A 20,227-nucleotide genomic window follows, 5' to 3' on the forward strand; every position below is an offset into this window, starting at 1 on the left:
TGTACATTTTTTTTTTGCATCAAAGCATACTTTTACATACGAATTTACAATCTATAAGTGGTTTCTCCATGAAGGATGCGTAGTAAGCATTGTATTTTATTACCTGCCACATAACCCTTTTGCTTGTGTTTTTATACTATCCACAGCGTAAAATTTCTGCTATAAACAAAAAGAAACAGTATTTTTGTTCTGGCTAAGTATGCTTAGCCTCCCCCCCACCCCCTTTCTGACAGCCTGCTCTTTCTTTTTCTCTCCATTTTTCTTGATCTGCCTCCTTCGGTACCTTAATCCAAAAGTGTCTTAGCTAATAAAGAATCTACCATATAAAGCAATCATAATGTTAAATAATCTATTCCTTCCAACAAAGCAATCTATAGCTCATTTCAGATATTGTGTTAAATATTCTTAATAGCTTTTGTAAACATTTTTATCTGGTTCCTTTTCATTCAGTTCATGTGCCCAAAGTGGTATCTTTTTTTTTTTTTTTTGCTTTAATAAAGCTTTGTTTTTCTTTAAGAAAATCCACAAATAATTCTAATGCAGACGCATAGTATTCACCAGAAGTGAGGTATTGATTGCCCTTTGGACCACACTCCATGTGTCTCCCTTTCCTTTCCCCCTTGAGAGTAAATATTAATCTTTTTGTGTTAGGTCTACAAAGCTTAGTGTTGCGTCCACCAATCATTTGTATGATATGCATTTGCATATACTATATTTTTTACAACAAAGAAAATGTAAATTATATCATGTGATCTGTGCCTAATGTTTTCTTAGCACAATATATAGATCAATGTTGCTTAAGTCATCAACATTGGAAAAAATATACAAAAACTTCTTTGAAGAGAAAATTACTTTTGTGTAGTTGTTATTTAGATATTTATATTAGACCAAGCTGCATTCTTAGTACTGCTGAGAATATGATATACTTAATTATCAAATACAGGTAAGAGCTGTCAGTATTTTCTTTTGTAATGATCTGTTTTCATACGCAAAGATTAAATTAACTTATTTTTTAGTGTGCTACATGGAATTGTATAATAAATTATTAGGGGTTTAGATGTAGCAAAATGGCATTTGGGGAATTAGTAGTGAAGCAGGTGTGAGTGGTAAAACATCTAAATCTTACTTTTTTACTATAAGTTTCCTGCCTGACAGATATTTTAAAGTTTATATCAAACTACTGAGTATTTTTCTTCTCAGCATTTTGATTTCTTCGTTTTATGAAATGCATTTAATGAAATGTGCCTATGACTTCAAATTGGAAGCCAACTGTGTTTGCACACTAGTGGTTTGACTTCAGAGGTCCTTTAATAGAAAATGTCATCATTTTATTGAGGTTGTTCTGAACCCATGTATATTTTTAAACATGTAAGAAAGGTTTAAAATAAAGAATAAAATAGTATTCTATCTATCAAAATCAGACTTTGTTTCAGTTTAATAAACACTCGCTTAGAATAAGACTTTGCTTATTTGGGAATCAAAATTTAATTGTTTCACATTTCTGTGATTTGTATTTTGTATATTCTTATCTCTGTTTGCCAGTGACATCTTGGATAAGTTGAGATGAGCCTTTTAGTTTGAGACCAGTTCAAGGAAAACAAAATTCAAGAAAGCATAATACTTCTAACTTTTCAGCTGTCACAAATAGAGTCTTCAACATGATATGCATTATTTGGAAATCATATTTTTATTCCTTTAGTTTGGTGTGTAAATATACTTAGAAAGGATTCAGTAGGTGTCTGTAGAGAAAACCTGAGGCTGTGTTTATTGCGTTTTCCTCTTCTGGCTTTTCCTTTTGATAATTAATAACAATATGTGTCCAGTTTTAACAGTGTTAAGTTGTACATATATTATAACATTTAATCCTCATTATACCCCTTTCAGATTGGTACTGTTACTGTTCTTATCCTAGAGATGAGCAAACTAAAGAAGGGTGACTAACGCCAGGTCACTTGGTTAGTCAGTAACGGAGGTTCATTCACACTCAGCTGGGTTGGAGCCAAAGCCTATGCATTGAACCACTGTGCTCTACTGCTTTTTTCTTTTTTCTTTTCTTTTCTTTTTTTTTTTTTCTTTCTTTCTCTCTTTCTCCCTCTTCCTTCCTTCCTTCCTTCCTTCCTCCCTCCCTCCCTCTCTTTCTTTACTTTTCTTTCTTTTTTTCTTTCTTTCTTTTCCTCAAAAGCCTTTACACCTTTGTACCTCTCTCTGTACCTTGTCCTTACAAAATTTCTCTGAGTTTTCTTTTTCCTTGCCTAAATCTTTTGATTTAGTCCTTTCCATGTTTTGTGATATCGTTTCCCTTGATCTTACACATTTCTTTGATTAAAACACCAATCTAGTAGGCCCAAACTTGCCAGTTTACTCTGTCATCAAACTGAAGCCCCAGGACATAGCATTTCCTTGACTTTGCCTTTATTCACATTTGTTAAGTTTTTGTTGAATAGATTCTTCGGATCTCTATAAATTTCTTATAGGAAAAAAAATGTTTGGTGAAGGAGAGTAGAGAAGGAAAGCTTTACTGTGAGCTACAAGGGGAGCCTCTATAAGGCAAGTTCTAGGTTTAGAGTTTTCATTTTTTATCATGTTCCACATGCAACTAGAAGGCAAACCCCTTAACTTCCTTTTGACATATTTTAACGTGTTTATATAATAAGATAATACTTATTTTGAAACTACTCTTTTTTAGATTAATGTGTTTTAAGAATAGAAAGCGTAACCATTATTCTCATCATTATATTGTATTCAGTGGTAATTATCCAGTTTGGTTCTAAGTGACAGCCAAACAGTAACGCTGTAGTTTATTACTGGTAATTCTATTATCTGTGGAGCCATTTTTTTAAAAAATATATTTTATTTATTTGACAGAGATCACAAGTAGGCAGAGAGGCAGGCAGAGAGAGAGGAGGAAGCAGGCTCCCTGCTGAGTAGAGAGCCCAATGCGGGGCTAGATCCCAGGACCCCAAGATCATGACCTGAGCTGAAGGCAGAGTCTTTTTTTTTTTTTTAAGATTTTATTTATTTATTTGACAGAGATCACAAGCAGACAGAGAGGAAGGCAGAGAGAGAGGGAAGCAGGCTCCCCGCCGAGCAGAGAGCCCGATGCGGGACTCGATCCCAGGACCCCGAGATCACGACCCGAGCCGAAGGCAGCGGCCCAACCCACTGAGCCACCCAGGCGCCCTGAAGGCAGAGTCTTAACCCACTGAGTCACCCAGGCGCCCCCTGTGGAGCCATTTCTAAAGTTACGTAGTGTTGGAAGCCTTTATAACCCACGTGTATGAAATCTGGCCTGAAATCCTGGCCTGCAGAAGCCACTTGGCCCTAGGTAAGCTACCAAGTCCTCAGTTTTCTCATCAGTAAAATCCAGAGACTTATACCTTACTGTTAATGCTGGATCTGAGGACTGAACAAGGTAATGTAGTCTGTGTGCCCAGCATGGCTCCTGGCTCATAGAAAACGTTCAGAATGTGAGCTCCTTGTTTCATTGTGGCTGCCATATTTGTTGCCATCACAATTTTAAAGATCACTAATTCCAATTTAAGAAAGTTACATTTTATAACAGAATTAATCCATTGAGTTTAAGAGTTTCCTGAAGTGGCTTTTTTTTTTTTTTTTATCTGTTTAAACTCAGATTTTGGCTTAAATTCAAATGTTTTTAAATATAGAGAGCTTCCATAATTTCTGAAAGCTCATTTTCCAGGAATGTTATTCATGAAGACATTTGAAATTAAGGATAAACTAGCAAGCAATTGTTGAGAAGATTCTGAGATTGACTTACTTTCTTACCTGATTGTATTAAAAGATGCCTAAACATTTTTCTTTTGTCAAGTTGGTAATAGTAGGAACAGATTGTTCAGGAATGTTTTGCCGTTTGTCTTTACATTTTAGTTTTCTTGACTTACTGAAATGGAATCTAAAGTATTTTGTTATATACATGTTACCTGGAAGATACAAAGATGAACCAGCAGGTTCCTTCTACATATAGAACTGATTCATAAGTTTAGAAATAAGTGAAGTTGCTGCCTTAAAGGACTTTCTTCTGTCTCTCTCCACCCTGGGAGGTAATCATTAGAGGTGAAAAAGATGTAAGTGTGCGATAAATAAAGGAGGTTAAGATGCGAAGAATTTGCCAGTACAGTGTGTTCAGGTTGGGCCATCACAGTGCGTAGGAGCTTATGTTACTGAGTTGATGTGGTATTCTGATGTGTAGATTTCAACAGGTGCTCTTCTCCCTGAACAAAACTTCTTTTTGGATTAAGAAGAATATGTAGGGGGCGCCTGGGTGGTTCAGTGGAGTAAAGCCTCTGCCTTCGGCTCAGGTCATGATCCCAGGGTCCTGGGATCGAGCCCCGCATCAGGCTCTCTGCTCAGCGGGGAGCCTGCTTCCTCCTCTCTCTATCTCTGCCTCTCTGCCTACTTGTGATCTCTGTCTGTCAAATGAATGAATAAAATCTTAAAAAAAAAAAAAAGAATATGTAGAAAATGGCATACTCTACAACCAAATATGTAGACACTGAGGAAAACTAAAATGCTTAGAAAAGAAAAAAACAAACAAACAGATCCCCTTTTCATTGTTTCTTGTAAATGGGTTTATCCAGTGCTAGTTTTGCTCTATTAATTTAAAATACTCATAACCTTGTTTAATGGTTGTGTTTTAAAATATTAAAAGTGATGTGATTGGGTCTTCTTTATTCATGTCCTGTTTATTTATTTATTTATTTTTAGAATGAACAATTACTTCTTTTTATAGTCAGAAAAAGAAAAATTGTTCTGTTAAAAAGAACACTGAGGGGTGCCTGGGTGGCTCAGTTGGTTATGTGCCTCTGGCTTAGGTCGTGATCCCAGGGTCCTGGTATTGAGTCCATACTGGACTCCCTGCTCAGTGGGGAGTCTGCTTCTCCCTCTCCATCTGCCCCTCTCCCCGACTTGTGCTCTCTCTGTCTCTCTCTCTCTCTCTCAAATGAATAAATAAACATCTTTAAAAAGAATGTTGGAAAGAAAAGAATGCTATTTTAAAAATATTTTGAGGGGCACCTAGGGTTAAACATCAGACTCCTGATTTTGGCTTGGGTTGTGAGACTGAGCCCCAAGGCCGGCTCTGCGCTCAGCATGGAGTCTGCTCAGGATTCTTCCTCTCCCTCTGTCCCTTCCTCCACTCCTGTGCACACTCCCTCTCTTAAATAAGTAAATAAATCTTTTAAATTAAAATATTTCGACATTTTGCAAAACAGTTTTTGTTGATTCTATGAGTAGCATTATCCAATTTTGTCTCAGTAATTTTTCTTTTGAGTCTATATAGTTTTCTTTTTTTTTTTTTTTTAAGTTTTTAAGTCCAGCTAGTGAACACACAGTATTACGTTAGTTTCAGGTGCACAGTATAGTGATTCAGCAGTTTTATATGCCATCCAGTGCTCATCACAGGTGCACTCCTTAATCCCCATTATGTACTTACCCCTCTTCTCTGTAACCATCAGCTCTCTACAATTAAGAGTCTGTTTCTTGATTTGTCTCCCTCATTTTCCCCCTTTGCTCATTTGTTTTGTTTCTTAAGTTCTGCATATAAGTGAGATCATATGGTGTTTTGTCTTTCTCTGACTTACTTTTGCTTAGCATTGTACTCTCCAGCTTCACCTATGTTGTTGCAAATGACAGGATTTCATTCTTTTTATGGCTGAATAATATTCCATTATGTGTAATGGAATATTATATATGTGTGTGTATAAATATACATAATCTCCTTCATATGTGTATATGTATATACATATATATATAATCTCCGTGTGTGTGTGTGTGTATGTGTAATCTCCTTCATCCATTCACTAATCAGTGGACACTTGGGCTGCTTCCATATCTTGGAATCTGTTGTCATCTATTGTAGACTATGCTGCTATAAACATAGGGGTGCATGTATCCCTTTGAATTAGTGTTTTTGCATTCTTTGGGTAAATACCCAGTAGTGCCGTTGCTGGATCATAAGGTAGCTCTATTTTTAACTTACATGCTGTTCTCTACAGTGGCTGCATGAGTTTGCATTCTCACCAACAGTGCAAGAAGGTTTTTTTTCTCTACATCCTCACCAACATCTGTTGTTTTTTGTGTTATTGATTGTAGCCTTTCTGGCAGGTGTGAGGTGACAGCTCGTTGTAGTTTGATTTGCATTTCCCTGATGGTAAGTGATGATGAACATCTTCTCATGTGTCTGTTGGCTATCTAGATAGCTTCTTTGGAGAAATGTCTGTTCATGTCTTCTGCCCATTTGTAAATTATTTGTTTTTTAGGTGTTATATTAGTTCTTTATATATTTTGGGTACTAACCCTTTTATCAGATATGTCATTTGCAAATACCTTCTTCCATTTCAGGTTGTCTTTTAGTTTTGTTGATTGTTTCTTTTGCTGTGTTGAAGTTTTTTATTTTGATGTAGGTCCAATAATTTATTTTTGTTTTTATTTCCTCTTCCTTGGGGACCTAGCTAAAAAAAAGTTGCTATGGCCAGTGTCAGACATAATTGCCTTTGTTCTTTTCTAGGATTCTTATGGTGTCAGGTCTCATATTTAGGTTTTTAATCCATTTTGAATTTACTTTTGTGTAGGGTGTAAGAAAGTGGTCCAGTTCATTCTTTTGCATGTTGCTATCCAGTTTTCCCAACACCATTGTTCAAGAGACTGTCTTTTTCCCATTGGATATTCTTTCCTGCTTTGTCAAAGATTAGTCGTATAGTTGTGGGTTCATTTCTGGGTTTTCTGTTCTGTCTTATTGATCTGTGTCTATTTTTGTGCCCATACTGTACTGTTTTGATTACCACAGTTTTGTAATATAACTAGAAGTCCAGAATTATGATGCATCTGGCTTTGCTTTTCTTTCTCAAGATAGCTTTGGCTTCAGGGTCTTTTGTATTTCCATACAAATTTTAGAATTGTTCGTTCTAGTTCTGTGAAAAATACTCTTGGTATTTCGAAGGGATTGCATTAAATGTGAAGATTGCTTTGGGTAGTGTAGACATTTTAACAATATTTGTTTTTCTAATCCACGGGCATGGAATGTCTTTCCATTTCTTTAAGATAGCCCATATAGTTTTCTGATTTCTGTATATTTACTTCAGAGTAAATTTTCTGAGAAATTTGATTCAATATTAGATATTCTTGAATTATTTTTGCTTTAACACAGTGAATACAAAAGTATCTTTGAATGCAGTACAGACTAATGCAATGAATGCATTGCAGCAAGAAATGACTAGTGCACTTGTCTGAGGTTATACCAGACATAAATAGTTGTTCATGTATAAACTCTGTAAAATAAAACTGTAAAACTTTACTGTGTTCCTAAGAGAGTTTCAAGTTTAAAATAGGTATTGTTAGATTATACATTCTATACTAATAGCCCTTTCATAGTTATTTTGTTTACTCTTTCCAGAATTTTACAACTAAAAATATTAAATTGGTAAAATTGGTATTATAAGTGACAGATTTGGGGAAGATTAAAAGAATTTCTGCAAAAGCAGATAAAAAATCCTGAAAATCCTTGTTTAACTTTTAAGATATTTAAATCTAATTTAAGTTAAATTATATTTACATTTTTCTTATATTTATTATTTTGTCAAGGAAAGGGTGATTCAAATTTTGGTTTTTGGAATTGCTTGAAGTTACCAATTTTAAAATAGATCGTAATTACCTATTTGTAAGAAAATAACTTATGTATAATGTATACCTAGGTTTAGATATAATTTGTATTGAAATTTAAAATTACAGTGAGATAGACATTCAGTTGTTTTTTTTTTTTCTCATTTCTACCAAAATCTTTAATCTTTACTGGAATTCTAGGTATTTTTATTTGGAAAGAAATCTGGAAAAGTACATTTTGAGGATTTATATTTATGATGTCATGTTACTAAGAGGGTCTTGTGATAGCTTCTGTTATTCCAGTCATCAGTTTCATGTATCAGCCCTTTTTCTAGATATGATTTAATATTTAGCAATTGAACAGACAAAATTAGAGGACTATATTGGGATTTACTTTTATAAATTTTGAAGTCCAGGGCGTCCATTGGTAGCATAGGGACAAATAAAGGTGAGGTAGGGGGCAGGAGGTTGTTGCTTTTATCACATTATAAACTTAGGGGGGGGAAATTCTGGCATTTTTGGTGTGCAGTCATTGTAGTATGTTTAATTACTTTTGCAATAATTCAATGCACACATCTTCTATAGAAGACATATTAGGATTTGAAGCCTCATTCTTGAGCAAGATTACCATGATGTCCCAGTTTGGAATATTACTTGGGATATCTTCAAATGATTCAGTGTACCATGAGGAAAATGGAGACACATGTGTGCCCCTCCTATCAAATCTGAGTTTTAAAAAATTATTAGAAAAGTTCAAGTAAAAATTTGAAAAAAAATTTAAAGTGCTTTTTGAACATATGTAATAAATGCCCTTGACATTATGAATTAGGTGTATTCTAAAAGCTTCGGTGAGTAGGCACTATCTCATTTCACATACAGATATCTGAGATAAGATTTTTAAGTGACCCTAATAAGATCATACAGCTAGACAGAGATACTACTGAGCACATGCCTTGTGTAGCAGTAGTTTTATCTGTGATAAGGCTCTTGAATAATATATTTATTAATGGCTGGTGGTTGAATGACCTGACCCTTCTCTCTTGAGTAGAAAATGAAGACTTATATTGTTGAATAAGTTGAGTAAATTTCTTTGTGAAATTTTAACTTTTAATGTATGAAGGGGGAACGATTACCTTAAAATTAACTGTATGTTACAGATGGGATTTTAAGATCATGGAAAATGTTGTGTGTGTGTGTGTGTGTGTGTGTTTAAGATTTTATTTATTTATTTGACAGAGATCACAAGTAGGCAGAGAGGCAGGCAGAGAGAGAGGGGGGAGCAGGCTTCCCGCTGAGCAGAGAGCCCGATGTGGGGCTCAATCCCAGGACCCTGGGATCATGACCTGAGCTGAAGGCAGAGGCTTTAACCCACTGAGCCACCCAGGCACCCCGATATCATGGAAAATGTTAATAAGATATATCATTAGCTCTGCTCACTGCTTTGATATTTCTTAAAACAATTTCTAGCCCATAGAGGATAAATGAAAATTTATATCTTTTAAAAACACAACAGTCATCTGCTAAATATATTAAGATGTAATGACTGAATCGGATCGTATTAGCTGTGTCTTTAAACCCCTAGAATGATGAAGAACTACCAAAATCCCACTATCTTTATGTAAAACTGCTTTTGAAAAGTAAACATGTCATAGCCATGCACTTTATATTCTGAACGTTCTTTGTAATGGGTTTGCAGAATGGCTGAAGTCATCATAGGATGGGTTTTTCTGAAGCATTATGATGGAAAAGGTTTTGACATTTCTGGCTATAGTGCTTTATGTATATTTTGTGTTTAGTATATAAAATAATACTCAGGAAATCAGAGATCAGTCTGAATCAGTGATGTTTTATTTTATTTCATTTTAAAATATTTATTTATTTATTTAGAGAGAGCACACAGAAGTGGGAGGGGCAGAGGAAGAGGGAGAGAGAATCTCAACCAAACTTCGTGCTGAGTGTGGAGCCCAGTGAGTGGCTCCATCCCATGACCCTGAGATCACAACCTGATCCGAAAACAAGAGTTGGATGCTTAACTGACTGACCCACCCAGGGATCCCATGAATCAGTGACATTTTAAATAAAACCTTTCTAATATATGATTCAGTTTTATTTTAGTGAAATATTACGGCTATAGAAAATTAAAGGAACTCAATTTAGGCTAACACAGGATTGTCTTTTAAATGTCCTTAGATGAAACATTTCTGTAGTTTCTAGTATACGCAGCAGTTGAAGTAAATAAATTCAACTGAGTTATTTGAAAAGTTTATTTTCTTACAAATTTAAAATTTCTCTGATTGTGACTCCTTAATTTATAGTACTAATTAAAATGGCTTACAAACTGAGTCATTACATAATACAAATTATTGAAATCTTAATTCACATTCCATATCGACAAATTAGGGCAATAAGTATTTATTGTGTTTTATGTGCAGAATATAAATTGTGGTTTATAATACTCCTGAATGCTTTTAGGTCCAAAGAATAACTTATTGAATTGTGGGAAGGAAGCAAGAGGGCAGATCATCTAATTTCCAGGATTTGAGGGAGAGTTTGCAGAAAAGTCTTAGGAATAGTACAATAGATTGAAGAATTAAAGGGACCAGTGCATTTAAAAAGATGAACTGACATAAATATTTGGCTACATGTTTAGATTCTGAAGTCTCAGAGGATAGCTTGGGGTATTTGAGAAGTTATTAAAGTGAAAGGAAGGGCAGGGGCGCCTGGGTGGTTCAGTGGGTTAAAGCCTCTGCCTTTGGCTCAGGTCATGGTCCCAGGGTCCTGGGATCGAGCCCCACGTTGGACTCTCTGCTCCGCAGGGAGCCTGCTTCCCCCTCTCTCTCTGCCTGCCTCTCTGCCTACTTGTGATCTCTCTTTCTGTCAGGTAAATAAATAAAATCTTTTAATTAAAAAAAAAAAGGAAGGGCAACGTTCAATATTCAATATAATACAAAAACATTGTGGGGAAACTTCAAGATGCAGTATATTACAAAGAAAATGTTTTTTTATATGGTTTAAATCTGATTAAAGTACTTAGTTTAGGTATAAAGTATAAGCTTTGAGACTAGGACAGAAATATTAACATGAGTAGATACAGCTTGAGGGATTGCATGTGGGACACATTCTGTCATCCTAGACCACTACCTCTTAGATTTGTTTTTTTTCTAATATTTGTCACCTGGTTATAGGTGAATCTGTCTTTATGATGCAGCGCTGTCTTTATGACAGGTGGGTTTTAACTTGTCTGTCAATCAAGGTAATCATATGATGTGAATCTGATATTTATTTTTTGGTTCTTTACTTATTAGATTGTTACTGTATGTGAGGGACTATACTAAATTCTATGTAAGATCATGAGATTCACAAGTAAAACAGATTTTCGCTTCTCTAAGAACATGTAGACTATTAGGAGATATATGGACTATATATAGATAACTGTAATCTAAGACAGGAGTTGACAAATTAAAGCCCACTGCTTACTAATGTTAATAAAGTTTTCTTGAAACATAACTGTGCCCATTCATTTATATATTGTCTGTGACTGGTTTTGTACCACAATGGCAGGGTTGAGTTACTGTGACAGATTTTATGTCTTACAAAACCTAAAATATTTACTATCTGACCCTTCCAGGAAAAAATTTCTTGACCTTTAGTATAAGACATTATAAATACCTTTCTTTCTTTTTTTTTTTTTTTAAGATTTTACCTGTTTATTTGACAGTGAGAGACAGTGAGAGAAGGGAATACAAGCAGGGGGAGTGGGAGAGGGATTGGCAATCTTCCCACTGAGCAGGGAGCCTGATGTGGGGCTCAATTCCAGGACCCTGGAATCATGACCTGAGCTGAAGGCAGATGCTTAATGACTGAGCCACCCAGGTGCCCCTATAAATTCTTTCTGTATGGTACCACATAGTAATAGAATGTTGTACTTTTATAATTACTAAGGATCTCATAAGGATGATTGCTAGTTTCAACCCGATTCATCCAGACATCAGGAAGATTTCTAACATGTAGGTAAAATGCTAGATCCAGCTAATGGTGTTTTAAACAATCTATCAGAAAGTTTTGGCTTTTCTCAAGTTTAGTCAGATGGGCTAGAAAATGAATGAATGATCTTGACATTTATGTCAAAGATATACTTTGGTTCATTATGATAAAAGCAAACACTTAGATATGCTTCATACGTGTCAGCTACTATTCCAAGTCACTGAGGTAGGAGAGCCATTATTTGAACCTATATAGTCTAGCTGAACACCCCAATAATTTATTTGTCGTATATATTCTGTCAAAAATGAGTAGGAATATTACTCACCCATAAAAAAGAACGAACTCTTGCCATTGGCAATAACATGGATGGATCTAGAAGGTGTAATGCTAAATTAAATAAGTCAGAGAAAGACAGATACTATATGATTTCACTCATGTGGAACTTAGGAAAAAAACAAACAAACAAAAAAAGAGACAAACCAAGAAACAGACTCTTAACTATAGAGAAGAAACTGATGGTTACAAGGGAAGTTGGTGGTAGGGATTAAAGAGTACACATAATCATGATGAGCACTGAGTAGTGTACAGAATTGTTGAGTCTCTATATTGTACACCTAAAACTAATATAAGACTGTATGTTGGGCACCTGGGTGACACAGTTGGTTGAGTGTCTGATTCTTGGTTTTGGCTTAAGTTGTGATCTCAGGGTTTGGGGTTGAGCTCATGCTCAGTATGGAGTCTGCTTGGGTTTCTCTCTTCCTCTGCCCTTCCACACCTGCTTGCACATGCTTTCTCCTTCTCTCTCTGTCTCTCCAAAATAAATAAATAAATCTTAAAAAAAAAAAAAAAGACTGTATGTTAAGTATACTGAAATTAAAATTAAAGCTTAATTAAAATATACTTTAAAAAACCCCAAACGAATAAAGAAAAAAGGCAAACAAAAAGACTTTTTTTTTTTTTTTAAAGACTTTATTTATTTGAGAGAGAGTGAGAGAGCATGAGAGGGGAGAAGGTCAGAGGGAGAAGCAGACTTCCCACAGAGCTGGGAGCCCAATGCAGTACTCAGTTCCGGGACTCCGGGATCATGACCTGAGCCTGAGCCAAAGGCAGTGGCTTAACCCACTGAGCCACCCAGGTGCCCAAAACACCATACACTTAAATATAGAGAACAGACTGGTGGTTACCAGAAAGTAGGTGGTTGGGGGGATGGGTGAAAGGCAAAGGGGAGAAAGAACACACTTAGTGTGTGATGAGCACTCACTGAATAATGTTTAGAATTTTTGAATCACTATAAGGTATGGAACTAACAACACTGTGTTAATTATAGTGGAATTAAAAAGAAATAAATTTTTTAAATGAATAAGATAACATAAAGCTGAATAATAAACAGCAACAAATTGTCAGGTTTCCATTAGTTTGATTTTAAGTGAAAGCTCTCCAGAGGATCATGGGGTCTTCTTGCCTGTTTCAGAACAGTCGATGTACTGCAGGGTGCTGGGAGAAGAACTCGAGGATTTCGTACAGAACTAATTTAGGTGTTAGGATATTATCTGTACTTCTGCACATATTTAGCAACTTGCTTTTCATAATAAGCACCTTTTAATATCAGACAGCTCTATAAATGCAGGAGTTCTAGCAAATCACTATAAACATATCTCTAAGTTTGCCTCTTAATTCTCATCCTTTTTACGTAACTGATTTCTGCTTTTCATCCTCAATCAAGGTTTATTTTAGGGGCTTTTATTTTTAATTTTTAAAGTCATCTTCTTAAGGAAATATAGGGAATATATAAAAGGACAGAAAAGAGAATAAATCACCCATAATTCTATTATCTGTATATAATTAGAATAACTTTTCATTCTTTTTCCATTCCATTTTTTTCAGTATGGGTTAGGACTTTTTTTTTTTTTTTAAATAATTGTGTGTGTGTGTGTGTGTGTGTTAAAGATTTTATTTATTTATTTATTTGTTTGTTTATTTATTTATTTATTTATTTATTTTAGAGAGAAAAAGAGAGTAGGGGGAGGAGCAGAGTGAGAGGGACAAACAGACTTCCCACTGAGTGTGGAACCCGATGCAGGGCTGGATCCCGAGGCATTGAGATCATGACCTGAGCCGAAGTCAAGAGTCAGCCTCTTAACTGACTGAGCTGCCCAGGTGTAGCTCTATGTAAAGGATTTTTAAATGCATTTATTTATTTATATCTTAAGCATTATTCCATGTTACTGCATACTCTTTATAAGCATCTTTATAAATGAAACTTTGTCTGTATTTAGTATTATTTTCCTACAGTTTTTAAGAAAGAGAAATACTGAGTCAAACTGTGTGAAGATATTTTAAGATTATTTGCATATATTGCCAGTTGCTTTTCAAAGGGAGTGAGCCAGTTTTCCTTCACACCAGTAACTATCAAACTAGGTTGTTTCACTACAAACTTGCCAGAGCAGTTCTATGTTAACAAGTAAATTAAGGTAATTAATTTTTCACTTTATTGCCTCCTAGCCCCTATTAGAAGTTGCTTTGTTAATGTGTTTTTTTGTGGTATTTTTCTTCCCCACTTAAAAAAAAAAAAAACTAGGATGGGTCTGCTCCACTACATTTAAACCAAAGTGCCCAAGCTCTTTATTTAAAAATCTTTGAGCTCAAATCATCTTCTCACTTGTATTAGCTTACCATTTACTTTATGCTTCTGCTTTGTGAAGATAAAACACTGAATTCTGTCAATGCTGTTCTCCCATTGTTGGTGCTATTTTCAGCATTGCCTGTTTCTTTGTATGCTGTGTGTGCTACACGACCACTTCTATAGTGGAGTTTGAGAAAGATTTAGAACATTTTTTCCATTGTACTCTTCATCCTCTGGCAGTAATAACCCTACTGGCCTTTCATTGTAGGGGAGATCTTTTTGCAATTGGAGACTTTCGAACCCAGTGTCCTTTGAATGCACATGGACATCAAGACCTCATCTCTTAAGGGCTGAGAACCCCAGGCCTAGTTTTGATACTAAGGATTTCCCTTCAAAATTGGGTACAATTCCCACAATGATGACCTAAGCTGTGGTAAGCAATTGAGTGGCTTTACCACTTTGGAGAAGTCATACCTGGGGTGGTTGTCTAAGAGGCAGGGGGTGCTTCTAAGTCTTTTCTCCTCATTGTGTCTTTTCTATTTATTTCTTCAGAGTGTTTTCTATATAGTGATTGTTTATTTGTTGAGCTGAGTGTACTCTCTATACAGTAAGTCATGTATTTGGAGTGGAATTGAGTGAAATTGTCCAAATTTGGGTCTCTCCCCTTTTCCCCACCCAACTCAGTTGATGGTGTGGTTGGACTGAAGATTATTTCAAAATCTTTTTCCCCTCAGCCTTTTTCGTAGAGTGTAAATGGGGAAGTATGGAAAAGAGTATACTATAAGAGTTGAAAGATTATGTAATACAGATATCATTTAAGATAGGTATCCATTCTAATTTAATTCTTCCTTCCACAGTCTGCATTCAGTACATTTATAGGCTTTGAATGTGTGTTTTTAAAGAGGGTAAATGCACTTTGAGGTAGCTTTGGATTTGGGATAACTTTTATTTGTATCCAGCTGAAATGAATGTCTTTCTGATTTCTTTCCACCATGATTAGGGAAAGAATTAGGGGCACCCGGGTGGCTCATTCAGTTAAGCATCTGCCTTCGGCTCAGGTCATTATCCCAGAGTCCTGGGATAAAGCCCGGGGTTGAACTCCCTTGAGTGGGGAGTCTGCTTCTCCCTCGCCCTTTGCCCCTCCCCCCCCCCCCTTGTGCTCCTGTGCATGCATACGCTGGCTCTCTCAAATAAATAAATAAAATAAATCTTTTTTTTTTAAAAAGAAAATGAAAATTTCTAGTTTGCCCAAGAACCTTCTGTATCCATTAGTGGAACCGTTGTTTCTTAGAAAAGTCTTACTCTTGAACCATTCATTACTTGTAAAATACTGTTTTGAAGCTCATCACCAGCTTTTCCCTGAATGTGCTCTAATATATCCTTCTTTAAATGGTGCTCAGAGCTGAATATAATGTTCTGTATGTGATGTGGCCGTTAACAAAAGAGAATGAGGTTATCATTCTTCCTTCATTTATATAACATACTGCTATTTATTCAGCACGGAAATAAGTTAGGTACTTTTGGTAGTTATAAATTATCACTTAACATATTGAGTTTATTTTCAATAAACCCTTAAGTCTTTTTTGCACCTGCTTAATTGTGTGTTCCTTCTTCCTACATGTACAATAGTTTGTGGGGTTTTTTGAGCACAATTTTATCTTTATCTCCTTTAAATTTCATCTTGTTAGAGTTGACTCAGTTGTTCCAGCCTTTTAAAAACTTCTTTGTATCTTCCAATGTATTCATTAAACTTTTGCCATTTACAAATGTGACGAACATTTTTAACCTGTAACTCCAGATAATTAACACTTTAAAAAATCAAACAATCTCAAACTATATTGGTCATGGGTCCCCGGAACTCCCAAGTCTGGTGATTTGTTGGACTCCTAAGATTTAGCATATGGTTGTCTTGTGGCTAAGATTTATTACAGCAGAAGGATACAAAATAAAACTAGCAGAGGGAACCAGACAGATTGAGGAGTCTTCTCCCAGTGGAGTCATAGCACACACTTCATTCCTCCGGTGAGTTGTGACAACATGCACAAATTATCGAGTACCAGTGAGGCTCATTAGACATTCAGCGCTCAAGGATTTTATTGGAGACTGGTCATGTAGGCACCCTCTTCCTTGTGCCAACCCAGATTTCAGACTTCCAGAAGGAAGGGCGATATTTAGCAGGAAGGGCGATATTTAGCATAAACCATATTGTTTGCACAGACCAGGCATGGTCATTTAAGGAAAGTTTTCTATCAGGGTGGGAAACTGTTGACCAGCGATGTTCCCAGAAGCCAACCAAGGGTCAGCCTTGCAAGGAGGCTGTCCATGAGTGAGCAGCGGTCGCAGGCCTGCTGTATCAGCTCTTCTCTCTACGTTATGTTATGTTGTCATTTGCTAGAATACATGTCTAGTGTAAGTTTTTTTCCATTTTTTTAAAGATTTTTATTTATTTATGTGACAGAGAGCGATCACAAGTAGGCAGAGAGACAGGCAGAGATAGAGGGGAAGCAGGCTCCCTGCCGAGCAGAGAGCCCGATGGGGGACTTAATCCCAGGACCCTGAGATCATGACCTGAGCCGAAGGCAGAGGCTCAACCCACTGAGCCACGCAGGCGTCTGTCCCTAGTGTAAGTTTTTTAGGGTCTTGGTGGGATACAGTTTCTTAGAGAGTATACCAGGGGGAGTCATTTGTTTCTTTTCATGTTCATAGAAATAACTTTGAACATGGGACTTTCTGATGAGGTTAGACTTGTTATTTTTATAGCAGTAGAACTTCTATCTGAAATACTTTACCACTTACATTGATTTATTCTAAACAACAGTTTCAGTTACATGATTTGATAAGAATATTTAACATTTGTCTCTCCTTTTTCCTCTTGATTACTAATTGTGAAATATTTACTGATTTTTCAGATTTCAGACTTCCAAATATCTAAATTATAGAGGTGCTATACAACTTATAGAACCTAATTTTCCTCTAATTTTTACATTTATTTTGACATTGTTTATGATTGTGTAAGGTTGAGAAGAGAGTTTGCAATAACAATAACAACAAATCACAGTTCGGAAAAGAAACAACTAAATCTTCATAATTTAAATTTCATGACTGATGATGTCCTATTTAAGTTGATGCAGAAAGATACTGTTTATTTTAGAAGATCAGGGAAAAAACCTTTTTTCACTGTGTGAGAAGTGCTCCATTTGGTGTAATACAAATAGGTATTTTGGACTTTTCTAAAATATATGTTTTTTTCCTAAACTTATACTATACGTTGAATTATTCATTTTTAAAAGGCCAAAAAAAAAAACAAAAAACTGTAAGTCCTTCTGCTTATCCACTTAGCAAATCAAATTTAATATTTGATTATTTGATACCATTTACTATAAGAAATTTTATCATTTTCATTCTGAAACTACATTTAAAATACAGAAAGATTTTAATACGTATATCTTTAACATATGGAATATATTTTGCAGGGGATTTTTAAGAATGCCTTTCAGTGGAGATTTTTTTTTTTTTTTAAGATTTTATCTACCTGACAGAGATCACAAGTAGGCAGAGAGGCAGGCAGAGAGAGAGGAGGAAGCAGGCTCCCTGCTGAGCAGAGAGCCTGAGGCGGGGCTCTGTACCAGAACCCTGAGATCACGACCTGAGCTGAAGGCAGAGGCTTAACCCACTGAGCCATCCAGTCGCCCCTCAGTGGAGATTTTTAAGAAGATGAAGGATAATGACCTTTGGAGTTTTTATTTAAGTGCAATTCTGCCCAAGGACAAATGAATGATTGGTTGACATTTAAAAATGATCCTTACAGAGATACAATTTTTTCATGCTCTCTCCATCCCTAATTTATTGTTCTTTTTGAATATTTCCACAGAAAGCTCATACATTCTCAGGGATTGAACTACCATCCTTTTACTAATGATCTGAAATGGAGCTCCCTAAATCTGGCCTTGAACCTGTTCTTCAGTCAAATGTATCTAGCCTTCCTATTCTGGATTTCTCATAAAAATTGAGACCCAAAGAGTTACATGAGGAATTCATTATTGCCAACTTCAACTGACCATTTCTGTTTTGTTTTCTTATTAATTTCACTGGTACCAGTATCTTCCTAGATTTCCAGCTTGCCAGTCTCTATATTTAATTAATGCTTATTTTAAAAAAATTATTTTTTTAAAAGTTCTATTTTTAAAGAGTACCAGAGCTTTTTTTTTCTCCTTCTCTTCCCATTTCATTTCATTCAAAATCAAATTTATACTGATTCTTTTATTCCTTTTTTTTTTTTTTTTTTTTTTTTTTTGGTACTGATTCTCTCTACTGCCTTTTAAGATACCTTTTCTGAGTAATGACTTTGATCACTTGTTTTGGTCTTCATGTGTAGTTTTATCATATTCTCTTTTTTTTAAAGATTTTATTTATTTATTTGACAGAGAGAGATCACAGGTGGGCAGAGAGGCAGGCAGAGAGAGAGGGAGAAACAGGCTTCCCACCGAGCAGAGAGCCCGACACAGGGCTCAATCCCAGGACCCTGAGATCACGACCTGAGCTGAAGGCCGAGGCTTTAACCCACTGAGCCACCCAGGCGCCCCTAGTTTTATCATATTCTTTTTTTAAAAAATATGTATTTATTTAAATAATCTCAATACCCATCATGGGGCTCGAACTCACAATCTTGAGATCAAGAGTTGCTTGCTCTTCCAACTGAGCCAGCTGGGCACCCCTAGTTTTATTACATTCTTAATGTACTTTGAGTCATGGGAGTTTTAGGTTAACTGATAACTTATGGACACAGCCTTCACCCCTAAGAAAGCTTTCATAACTAATAAGGTGTCCTCTTCAATTGTTACACAGCTCTGTAACTTAAAAGATGCTTCCTAGGGCGCCTGGGTGGCTCAGTTGGTTAAGCAACTGCCTTTGGCTCAGGTCATAATCCTGGAGTCCCAGGATCAAGTCCCACATCGGGCTCCCAGCTCCATGGGGAGTCTCCTTCTCCCTCTGACCCTCTCCCCTCTCATGCTCTCTCTCTCTCTCACTCTCAAATAAATAAATAATTTTTTTTTTTTTTTTAAAGATGGTTCCTAATTGTGAATCCAATTCTTCTTTGTTGAAATGTCTACCATTTTGATCCTATGTCATCTTTCAGGAGAAAAACAGAAATAATTCATCTCCCTTTTTGACATGACTCTTCTGATATATGAAAATTGCTTTTATATCTTTCTTCTCTTCCCAGATTAAGCATCTTTATTTCCCTTGGTTCATTCAGTAAATATTTATTGGGCACTTCTTAGGTACCTGTCACTCTTTGAAATACTTGGAATATGGCGGTAAATATGAATGGTTAGCTCTCTTTTGTCATAAGGCTTATGTCAAAATAGAGGTAAACAAAAAGTATTTCGAATTAAAACACTGACAAGTAAAAAATAATTTTGGACTTTAATAAATGCCATGAAGAAAATTCAATGGTTATAGGATAGTGAGGGCATGGGGATGGGAGGCTACTTTCCCCATTTACTTTGGTTTTCAAATATCCCATCATCTTGGTTGGCCCACTACAACAATATGCTTGAGCTTTGGCACTTTTCAGATCCCTAAAATGATGGAATTCTGACCTGTTAATGTCCTCTCTGTACATAGGAAGGTAGAGGCTTCTTAATTATGGTTGAGACGAAGCTGTTTGGACTATGATATCAATAAGGCCACTATTAAAAAGGAAAACACAAAAATTTACACCTTTAGGGTAGTTGTTGGACTTAAACATAGTATTCTCTGGCTTAGTATGAACTTTCATAGTACAACGAGACTAGTAGTTGCTGTATCTAGACAACGTGCTTCCATTAGGGCGGTCTCAGATAGGCTTATCTGTTTGAACGTCAGTGTTACCCTAGTTTTTTCAAGTGAACTTTTTCAAGTCTGTTGTTTTTGAACTATTTTTCAACCAGATCTTTTCTGTTCTGTACTTTGGAAAATCAATTTCTTGAACCTTATTGCAGGGCTTTACAGTCATCCCTA

At 35.9% G+C, this 20,227-nt stretch overlaps 1 protein-coding gene across 3 annotated transcripts in view; it reads left to right on the forward strand.

Moving 5' to 3' along the window:
* The window catches only part of RABGAP1L (RAB GTPase activating protein 1 like), a 736,622-nt gene that overhangs the window by 260,934 nt on the left and 455,461 nt on the right, over window positions 1-20,227 (forward strand). The window lies entirely within an intron of this gene.

The sequence above is a fragment of the Lontra canadensis genome, unplaced genomic scaffold (genome assembly GCF_010015895.1).
Source record: "Lontra canadensis isolate GAN:19392208 unplaced genomic scaffold, GSC_riverotter_1.0 scaffold106, whole genome shotgun sequence".
In the NCBI taxonomy this organism is placed as follows: Eukaryota; Metazoa; Chordata; class Mammalia; order Carnivora; family Mustelidae; genus Lontra; species Lontra canadensis.